The sequence below is a fragment of the Battus philenor genome, unplaced genomic scaffold (genome assembly GCF_028537555.1).
Source record: "Battus philenor isolate CCGP_79_NKW_IND1 unplaced genomic scaffold, ilBatPhil1.0.hap1 SCAF_18, whole genome shotgun sequence".
In the NCBI taxonomy this organism is placed as follows: Eukaryota; Metazoa; Arthropoda; class Insecta; order Lepidoptera; family Papilionidae; genus Battus; species Battus philenor.
In genome coordinates this window covers 8,320,080-8,332,137 of record NW_027181680.1, presented here as the reverse complement: position 1 = coordinate 8,332,137, position 12,058 = coordinate 8,320,080, and the positions used below count along the sequence as shown (strand labels likewise).

At 32.8% G+C, this 12,058-nt stretch overlaps 1 protein-coding gene across 1 annotated transcript in view; it reads right to left on the bottom strand.

Moving 5' to 3' along the window:
• The window catches only part of LOC137920129 (PAS domain-containing protein cky-1-like), a 168,801-nt gene extending 157,062 nt beyond the window's left edge, over positions 1 to 11,739 (bottom strand). The window contains exon 1 of the mRNA XM_068763362.1: positions 11,443 to 11,739. The gene's annotated coding sequence lies outside the window, so the exon portion shown is untranslated. The remainder of the gene's footprint in view (positions 1 to 11,442) is intronic.
• Positions 11,740 to 12,058: the final 319 nt, after the last annotated feature.

Sequence of the window (12,058 nt, the reverse complement as noted above, 5' to 3'; positions counted from 1 at the left end):
AACTTTAAGAAAGCAATAGTTATTTCATCTTAGTAAGGATTTTTTTAAGAATTTGTAGATACATTTTATCATAAAATTATGCAGACGTTCACCATACATCATATTACATAAAGCTACCACAAGAACAACCCATCAAAACCATCCCAAAGGAGAATTTATCATTCGTAAAGTCATGAACAAAAAATAGCATCGACAAAGCGCTACTAAAGGAACAATATGAGAAACTGCAACGTATACTGAGTCCTAGCCACTTGCAAATCGTACAAAACGAAACCATATTGTATTATAGCCATCTCTCTTACGTTTCCCACCTACTGAGGCTGAAAAGGACAAAGCTACCGGTTAAAATGTCGTAGGTCATTAGGTTCCGACCATGTAGGGTTTGCAATATGCCAATATGGAAGGAACCGTGACTTTTATATGGTTAGTTAGGTTGCATTTCGAACAATAGATTTAAGTAAAATACGCCGATGACCCGCGCTGTACGCTCCCAGATGACATTGATAAACCAACACCGCAAGTGCTGAGATTAATTGTTTGGTCCGTGCCGGAGTTATTGTGTTGTTTCCCTTCATTTGTTGCGGCTAATTTGAACGGCTCTCGCGAGACTAATTAGTGTTCTCTAACACAAATACCTGAATAGCTAATAATTAAAATGTTTCCTTATGTTTATATAAATTCCAATTCATCTTAAAGATAGGACTTGAAATATATATTTTAGACCAAAAAATAACTTTAATAACACTAAAACGAAAAATATTTAAGCGTCCAAAAATATTGTGTATTTTCAGATGGTTTTAATTTTTATGTCATTGTATGTTGTATCATATACAAGATTTGGTATTAATGCTTCGTGTTATACTGTACTTGTTACAAAGGGTGACTGAACTGGTACAATTTAACCGTTTGATGATCACAAAAGAACGAGGCTCTTGTACAGCTACGTAGTAGAAATTAATAACCGTATAAGAAAACATAAGTTTGTCATCCAAAACTCATCCAGATCGTCGATCCAAATTATGATAAAGCCAAGTTCATTAGTTCTGGTAGGGCTTAATGGCCCACTATTTGGCTTGTGAGTTACATAGAGCGTAGAAACGTAGATGTGGTATGAATATAAATACTATTGCGCTAATTTTCCGATAGAAATATAATTTCTATTGAAATTAATTAATCATTAATTTAATGTTAAATTAACAATGCCATTCATTAAAAAAGAGTTTGAGGTAGATATTTTAAAAAAACTACATTGTTATTGCAGCCCATTGACGTCCACAGTTGGCTTAGGCCTCCCTCAAAGTTATCTATTGGGGATATAGCATAATCGCCTCGCTTCGCAGGCAAGTTGGCGATCGTAGTGTGATATTATGGTACGCAGAGGATGCTACTGCTCATTCTTTGGAAACTTGTTTGCGAGCAACGGCAATCCTATATAATTAATACTCAAAGTGTGAATTATATAACATCGCAAACTGGGAATCGAATCCGCGTTCTACGATGGCAAGTCCTCTACCGCTGGGCTATCACTGCTCTGTAAAAAACTACATGTTTCGTACAAATTACTAATTCGTACCCATATAAAATAAAAAGTTAGGTAAATATTTTTAATAGTCCTTAAAAAATTCTCTTCTTGTTACCAGAATTATTTAGAAATGCCACTAATAACACCGACGGCCGCTGAAAAACGATTTCCGAAATCTCAAATTATCATAATAATAACACAGGAAACTACCATTGCCGAGTGCTGGTGAATTGATTCTATAGGAATTTAATTTATTAACTTATTTGTAAACATTGTTTCATATAAAACAGATGACCAATTCGAAAAATATTATTAATGACGAAAGTTGGAAATCCTAAATGTCATCGTGTCAGTGGTGTCGTGGTCGACTCCGAACGAGCCATTAGAGGTGAGCAGTTCCGTGGGGGGAAGGTTGACCGACGACATAGTCAAGGTTACAAGAAGTCGGCGGCGAAAAATCCATTATTGTGACGAACTTCGGGAAAGGCCTATAGCTTGCTGCGTGCGTCTATCGGCTGACTTGGTGAGAGTTTTATATATTGCAATTTTCGATTTTTTTTTTATATTTTTCGATATAATAAATATTTTAATAATACAATTTCTCCAGAATCAATCAGCTAGCACTCGAAAATAGAAGTTTCGTGTGTTATTATTATAAACGAGTAAAATAAGAACGAAACATTAATTTTAAAAAACAGACAAAAGCTTTAACAAAAATCCTTTTTTTTATTCTCACTTAATAACAAAGAAGCTCGTCACGATGAAGCAAATTTATTTGTTCTGGCGCCACCATTTTACAAAAAGTAACTGTGTATCGTACAAGAAAACATGATTAAAGGCGTTCGGTAGGCACTAAGTACGTTGAAACCAAAACGAAAATATGCGCCTTGTTAAACAAAGACCACCTGGGCCAACCCTGTAAGCAAGGTGCTAAATGGCGGTGTTAATTCGACGACTATTTACCACTGCACCCTGTCCTGGTCCTCCAGGCTCGATGTGCTAATGCGCATGTTAAAAATCTGGGGTAAATATTGGTAGATCGAGTACCTTTATCATTTTATGCTACATATTCGAATTAATGACTGTTCAATGTTTTTAATACATCAAGTATTGAAAACCGTGAGTTTTGGTTTTTCTATGCTATGAAACTTATCCAAAATGTTATAGAAAACATGACATCGAATATGACAGAAAAATTAACTCTGAGTAAGTTTGGTATTCATCGGGATTGTACAAAATGTATTAATGTTAATTATGTCACTTTTGTGCCGGTTTTTTAAATTTGCCTGCTGTGGATTCACGTCATTAAAGAATACGTTACAAAATAAATTGTAAAAATTTGACTCAAAAATGCAAGTTTTTGTTCCTTTGTTGGAAGTTTTTAAATAACATTATTTTTGTAAATAAATTAATAACTGTTAAATTCGAATTGACAAAAATGTTTGCCACCTCTGCCATTAATAGTTGTTGTAGTACAAATTACGTGTACATTCAACGACACACTCGATAGATGATTTTAAAAAAGAATTAATGAAATAGAAATTAGCAGAATACAAGATGCTTGCTAAATTAAATTATTTAATATTTTATCTGTCAAAGAATTTATTGTAATTTCTTTTTGTGGTCCTTTCAAGTACCTTTATAATATTGTAAACTCGACGTACATCGCATGTACGCTTAAATCTCAAATAGTGATATTGAATCTCCCTTGACCTTGTTTTACTCGTAACGTAATTAAGATTTCAATATAAATAGTTTTAGAATTAAATACACGTGATGAGTAAGCGTAAGCCGGAATCGAATCCAGAACTGAATAACATCCTCGTGCATTCTCGAATATTCACGTCGATGATCTAATCATTAACATTAAACCCGTGCGTTTCTGTCTTAATGTTATTACGATTGTAATTATGTTAAACTGGAATCGACCGCTAATGTTTATACCCATACAACTCTACCTGTATTGATCTTTTTACTAGATAAAATCGATTCACTGTTATTATAATACGTATATAAAGATGCAGTCATCTTAACTTCAGAAACTAAATATCTTTTATGACATATTCCTCTTGACTAGAGATATACAGATTTTTCAATTTCCACCATATTCTGAAAACTTGACAAAAAATGTGGAGATTAGATCTAGCTTTTGAAATATGCATTTCTGAATTCCAACAAATAAAAAAAAGTTTTCGAAAAAAAAGGTGAAATTTGATTGGTTAATTAATTAATTAATCATGCTATGAGTGGATGCCAAAAAATTAAAGTGGACCAATCAAAAATGTGATTTCATTAAACTTTTCTTTTTTGAAACTAACTTAGTTCAAGTAACTAATCTATTAACACTTATTTCACACTTGGGGTGGACCCCCTCTCAATGAATTTCGGAAACATTGCTTTAGAAAGTTTGAAAATAAGAATTAAAATCTTTAAGACCCAGCTCTCATTTGCTCTTAGAAAACTAAAAAAAAGCAAACAACAGAGTTACATCGTATTAGTTCAATATTTAGGCAAAAATATTCCAATAGTCTCTGTAGAATATAGAAATGTCAATCCTTAATAATGTTAATGCGGCTTTCAAAATTCCTACTTCATTAACTGTCAGTTTAGACATGTTAACGCATTCGCTTATAACATGTAAGCTTTAACACTTTAAAACAAATTCGAAATGACTCATCAATGACGATATAATTGAAAGCCAAAGTGTTCAGATATAACTTCGCTTACTACATATAAATGTTTACGAGTTTCTCGTTCACGGAAAGTGATAATTCCCTTCTACTATGAATTTGTAATGTCATATTAGAATTCCAATATAAAAAGGAAAATAAACTCTTTAATACTCGTATCCTATTTACACTGTTGCGAGAAATAAAACACGACAAGCAATTTCGTATTCGTATAATTATTTCATATTAATATTAAAATATAGTGTACGAATTTGTTGTACTGTTTAAAAAAAAGGGACATAATAAGTTTTATTAAAGAGTAGACATAATTATTTACAACGTAGCTTCTGACGATAGACCGTGTTTGTGATCGGAAAAAAAGAATCACATGGATGCAGTAACAAAGAAAAAAGTCAACAAGATGCGTCGAAGTACGCCAAGATCTCGGTCAGGCGGGAGCCGACTTCTTTTGTTTTCAGCCTCGAATCAGCCAGTGTTTCGAATCTAGATTCTGTTTTCGAATTGTTCCTTTTTAACCTCTTTTCCCCCTATGCCTTTTTCTTTATTGTCTCTGTGCGGCCACTACGGCTTTTAAGAAAAAAATAAAACAAGCACTCGGTGGCTTATGGCTCCCCATTGATATGCGACGTTCGAATTGAAATTTAAATATTTGCTTACGGATACCGGACGGGCTCCATCGGGTATTTTGTTTTAAAAAGTTCAACGCGCTTTCATCTCAATATTTATAATGCCGGTGTGTACATTTTTGCAAAGGAATGCTTCAATTGTTATTCTTATGGAAATGACAATAAGAAGTGTGATTACTCAAATTTATGTTAACGTCTTATACATGAATATTAATATAAAATCATTGGTTATAGATGTAAAACTTTAATCGGGGGGAATATATAACTAATTTGAAATATGCTACACTAGTTAATTTTTCTATCGGAATGACCAATTACTTCCAATTTACGACAGTAAAAAGTTTATAAACAATAATTGATTTTAATATATAGTAATCTGAATTATAAACGCATTTTATTACAAAATATCAATGCTTTTTTTGTTTATTTCTTCAACTATGTTTATTGATATTTGTATAAGTTGTACTACACATTTATACAATAGCTTTTACACCAATAACCAATCACCCCGTATAAAACAAAATGTTTGAAAATACTTTTCCTAATAAGGTCACCATTATCAATATTGTGTCAAAATTCGATAACGTAACTAATGTATATTTGACGCTGGTATTAAATGTTTCGAAATAGAATTTGGGTGCACCAAATTCGTTGAGCTCGCAACTCGACTAATCTCCCAGCTAGCACAGAAACCACGTAAATGAAGCTTGATAAAATTGAAACGGAACCTGTTCTCCGAAAAAGGCAAACACAAGTATCTGGAGCAAAGAAATTTAATTGCGCTCAACACAGCCGGGGTCATGGGGCGATATCGGAGGTTTTATTTGTAACAGTTCCGATGACTGACTATTACTAGTTTTTTAATTGAACGGACGCGAAGATTTCGAGTTCATGTTTTAATTACTGGAAATGATTTTAATATTTATTTAAAGGAAAATATGATATGTTCTAATTATGAATAGGATAAATATTGAGTTGAAGTGTTAACTTATGACGTGAAAGTACTTTGCATTCAAAAAATTATGAATGATGAAGACAGACAACTAGACCAGCTTATTCCAGAGCAGGAGGGACGGCGAAATATACACGTTTGTGCGGAAGGAGTAATAACTAAAACAGTTCTTTTTATAAAGAATATAAAGAATATAAAACAAGCAGTGTGGCAGTATGGTATGCAGAGGAAGCTATACCCATCTTCTAGAAACTTGTTTATGAGCAATAGCAATCCTATATAATTAGTTCAGAGCGTATTTTATAATATTGTATGCCGGGAATCAAACCTGTGACCTATAATCGCAAGTCTCAGTCCTCTACTTCGATTACATATGCTTTTACATTTCTTTTTTTTAGTCCAAACAATTTTTCCTCGCCGTCTGAGAATATGTTATTTCGTCCCTAAAAGTAGTTAGTGATGTTTCAAAACTAAAACTTAATTTTTACAATTATTAATGAACTTTGAGAACTAAAATTCTTTTCATATATTTTATAATCAAATTATATAATGAAAAAATCAATTTTAACCTGTGAAGACTATTTGTCCGACGCAGTTCTTTGTTTTTATAAATAGTACATAATTCTATGTACATCCAGAGGACATAGATTCATCAGCAAAAATGTAACCACTTTAATTAAATTTCTAATCTGTTAATACTTTTAATGCACTTTTCATAAACTTTTGCTCCGACTTTTAAAAATTAGCAGTGATACCAAAATTTAAGAATAGAAAATCGGTATTAACCTGATAAAAAAATCACAATAAAAATAGACAATGATAATATTTTACCGTAAGAGAAAATCTCCAAACGGATCAAATAGATCACTTATTGACAACTTATTGCAAGCAAGCGTCTTTGTTTTGCGCATAAATGATTTTTTTAAAATGTGTTTACGTTCTTAACCAAGTATTTTTACTATATTTATACATAAAAAAATACACGTGCGTGTTTTTTTAGACATATTGATTTAAAATGCGTGGATGCCTAATGAGGCAATCATCAAAGTGATTCACGCACGCCTGTCAGCCGGTTTTAAAACAAACAATTTATTAAAAATGCTTAAAATTAATAAGTCCGCTGACAACCAGATAAAAAGTCAGACATATGCGAAGGCATATTTTATTCTTTTATAAAAAGGGTTAAAGAGAGGTCTCCTAAATCAAGTTAACCAACCTTACTTGCGGATTCGATTGCTAACAAAGAGACACTTTGACTGAGTTTTAAACTAATACCGGTGGCGTGAGTCCCTGTAGAGAAAAAATTATAATGACATCAACAAACTAACGTAAAATTAGACATAGTTATGCAGACTAGAACCAACTTACAAAATTTGTCAAATGAGTTGGATACACAGTGAAAACTTAAAACTAATTATAATCTTCCTAAAAATATAAACTATGCATTCATCGACTTGCCACAAATTTACGTACTCCCAATAATATCATCCATAACATGTGTTTTGAAAATTAAGTTATATGTCTCTTGGTTCCATAAAAAGTATGAATTACAATTAGCAACATTGCAACCTTCTTAAAAACTTCTACTAATTTTTTTGTTTGTGGTCTATCTCGTTTTCTTCTGATTAACATAATTTATCTGATAATGTTACACTGTAATCTAACTCTCTTATACTGATTTAATTAAAACTCATTATTTATCTATAATAAATGAGAAAGTAATTTTTTTCTATCCATTAATTGATTTGATTTTAACTTTATTTTTATTTTATATTCCCTATGGGAGAGACTCGATTAGTGGACACATGTATGTACTCCGGAAAGTAATGTCGCTTTCTTAAGTTAAATTCACATGACTACCTACATTTATTAATAACTTTTTATTTCTAATTTATACATTCACCTTCGTTATCAACAACCTTTTGCCCTCTAGTATACAAATTTTCATGCCGAAGCGCTAAACATCAATCGGTTTTTCTGTAAAATAAATCGACAGAAACGACATTACTTTCCGCTCCCCCTAATAAAATTCGCAGATTTCAGATAACTGGGTTCTGAGGGTGCCTAAACTAAGCTTAGTTTTTACTAAGCTCAATGGCTTTTCGGTTTTTTATTGAATATGAGAGCCTTTGAGGTTTCAGGTCACTTGGGTTGGTGCTCAAGGTACAAGTGTCCCGAGAATGGACTTCGACGTGCAAAATCATTCAATACGTTTAACATTCCATGTATGCTAGATAAGGTAGAGCTAAATATAAAGAAGGTTCTACAGTTATTATTTAAAATATATAAAACTTAGAATGCAAAACGTTTTTAAATTGTGTACGAATGGAACAATAAAGCTCGAATAACTTAATGCTAAATACAAAGCGGGCGCACAGAGCAAAAACGTTAAGTTACGAAAAAAACCGATGCGTCATAACTTTGACCTATAAAATATAATGATGCGATTGAAAAAAAATTGGATTATTTTGTCGTAAATGTCAAGTGTATCATTTTGAGCTTTTATCAGTGATATAATTGAATTAGATTTATTTTACGAATTAGGCATATATATAAAATATAATAATGTTAAATTCATATTAAACTTTTACTAAGACGAATGTTAAGTTCAAATTGAAACGAACATACATGTAATAATCAACATGTCACTAACGTTTAATGTCTTTAGACGATGAAGATCACGTATAACTAAGTGACTTCTATGAACGTTTGTTGATGAGAGTAACATTAGACCAATGTATTCAAAGGAACGAAAGTAACTGACTTATTGACCAGCGGATTGTCAAGTTAAAGTGCCGGGCAACTTAGCGTGAAGAACAGAGGAAGACTCTGAATGCAGACCGCCTTCGAGGGATCTAACAGTGTAAGTCTTGCGGCAGATATGATGACTTTGGTGGCTTTGTAAAAGGCTTTGCAGTTTAGCAAACACTTTTTTTGTTTAGTACGACCCACCACCAACCTGTATTTAACATTAATTATTTTATGTTATTAATTATGTATGTATGTAATTATTCTACTATTAATAAAACATTGTGTAAAAATACGAAAAAAAATTACCAAGAAACTATAATTTGCTACTCTATCATTTAGAATTTTAAAATTTAGCGTAACTAGAGGTTTTTTAATAATCAGACAACTTAATTTCACAAAGTGTTGTGAAATTTCTGTCAAAAAGTGATTTAGGAAATTCAACTTTTTTAAATAATTTAAAAAGATGAGTATCATAAGTTATAGCTATTTGATTTTGTAAACTATCTAGATTTTATTTATGTAATTTATATAACGTTGGTTAACATTAATTACAATCACGAGCATTATTTTCCAATAAAAAACTAAATAATTGTCAAAGAAATTGTCTTCTTTGCTTAAAATAGTTTAAGGTCATTGTTTATACAATTAAACGATTTGAAAAGAATGTTATTAATAATTTATATAGATATTATAACTAGGTGATTGGAAAGCAGTTGTTTTGTAAATTAATACTTCCTCAGCGTCTCTTTTCACCAGCAAACAAGCTGTCACAATTATTGATTTGTTCTAACTTAAAGATTAAATGACACAGACATATGCAAAAATATCACAATATCATCTTAAGAGAGACCTACTATCGGATCGTCATACGTGTTGTTAGTAACGTAAAAGTGGTTTATAACAAAAAATTAACCGACAAATACACAAGACAGTGTACTCTTGTGTATTAGTTAAGAAATGTAATTTGTGACCTACTGTACCCCATATTTTGTACAAACCGTCGTTACCATAAGCTACTTTTAATTCACATGGAACATTTCCATTAGCTGATTTGATTTATACACGTTTATGAACACATGATATTTGGCTATAGGTGTTAAAACTAAGTAGTAAAGGGAGAAAAGTATAGCTAATTTGTCAGCAAAGTTCTAAATCTTTTATATTTATTTCCAATCATCAATGTACAGATTTTAAAAAAGTTCGAGGACTCCTGGGGGAGCCTCTGCTCGGGTCGCTACATATTACTATTATACCGAACTAGAAGGTCGCCGAACTCTTAGATCACTTCGGTGAACACTTCTTGGACTTGGACTGCCACTCGTCGATAATACATTCCGACACGAGAGCTCCCGCAAGGGCCAAACCTCAACTTGACCGGTTGCTATTGCCTGGCTAATATCACTACTGCCGCTTTGGAAAATGTTAGCGCTGGAATAAGTAGCGGAAAAAACTCCAGTTAGGCTTCTATTTAGAATGATCTGGGTTAGGCATCCCCTTTAATCTACAATCCGACTTCGTTTCTGATGAGACCGGTTGGTTATCGAATGGCGACGATGACAATGTACAGTGTACGTGGCTTGTCTTATTGTAGTCGCGTTGTCAGGGAACTGGAGTACGTGTTTCGGTCTCAGGACGGTGCGGAATTTTATGTACCGGGTATGATCGTATCATAGGTGGTAGCACCTACAATCGACGAATTTTTGAGCGGCAGAGTCAAAGTAATGAACTGATGCCCGTTTAATAAACTGTGCCATCGTCGGCAGTTCTATGTCAACAAGCAGATCTTCATTACGTACATACCATGGCGTACCCGTTGCCCTACGCATGAATCTGTTCAACTTCTGTTACTACAAAAACTGCACTGCAAATGGATAATAAAAAATAACTATTTTTATTATGTAGTATCCCAAATTTTCAAAACTACTTTTGTTACTACATTATCTTTAAGTTTTATATTTATTCTACAACCATTGATTTTTAATAGAATGTACTATGTATTTATTGACAGCAAATGAGCTATACATTCATTCCTTCAAAGCTTTCAATCCTAAGGACTTATAAATAAAAACAGATCATTTTTTTTTCTTAATTTCGATCATGTTAAATATGTTCTGAGTTTGACGAAAAATTTAAAACATTTGTTAAATAATACTTCGAAATAAATTTATTTGTCTGAATAGAGTCGTAGGTTTTAAACCGAAGGTGTTCCAAGTTATCAACGAAGACAATACGCTTCGATAAAATACAATCTTTCCAAATTACACTATTTTGTATTACGGCGTCATTGACTGCGGTCCGGAGGTCACGTGTCATCAAGCTGATTATAGAGATACATAATCATATGTAGTCGAAAATGTTAACCTCAAATGCGTATGAAAAAATGCACATAATGATTTGAATGACTGTATGTAGATGCTGATGACATGCAAATGATTGATGACGGCTTTGACATATTATCAAATGCTCAAATTACGCAGTTAATGTTATTGTGCACGAAAATTTGAAATTTGACCTTAAGAATACGTCTAAATTATTAGTAAATAAATTTCTTTCCTTTATTATTAAAATGTATATGTATTTAAACTTTTTTATAGATATTTTATATATTAGAGGGATCGAAAAGTAATGTCGCTTTCTTAAGTTAAATTCACACGACTACATTTTAACAAGTCTTTGTTTCTAATCAACGATATGTTCACCTTCGTTATCAACAACCTTTTGCCATCTAGTATACAAAGTATTACAAGTACGTAATAAACTACCAAATGACAATCAAATATCAACATGCGCAGAAACGATATTTCTTTCCGGTCCCCCTATTACATTATTAAATATTGTTCATAGTATAACAACACTTTTTAATCCTTTGTAAATTAATATTTGTCAGACATGAGTTCTTACCTTTATATTTACGTATACCTTCAAGAATTCCTCGATACTCTAAGTACCGCGCTGTTACAAGTGCACATTTATTCCAAACAATATAGTTTACACCTTTGCAGTTCACACTTCGTAGCAGTCAATTTACACGCCCTTGTAACCACTGAACTGACTAATCAAAATTAAGCAGACCTTACGAAATGTTTAGCACACGAATTCGGTACACTTACACATTTATTGTGTTTATTTAGAACCTAATGTCACTGCATATTTAGAAGCATCGCTTGATTATGCAAAGTTTGCGAAAGGATTCTCGGATAAAGTCAAGTGAGGTCGATAACAAAGAGGTTGGATACTCTCTGTTCCATTTTACAGATACTGGCCAATCCGCGTTCCGTATTCAAATTCGGAACTGTCACCCGCGAGTTTGACAGCCCGTATGCGCACGCGCAGGTTGCTCTGAGCGTGTGCTGCGCGCGAGCCTCGGCGCCACACTGCGTTCGCGCGCTTTTCGTGCCACAGAACCTTCGCTCAGCCTCCGGCTCTCTAGTATAGGATGTGTTAGGACTCAGCCACACGGGTCACTAATCGAGATTTAGATAATGCGTGTTGTAATTTAACTGATTCATTCGTTCAG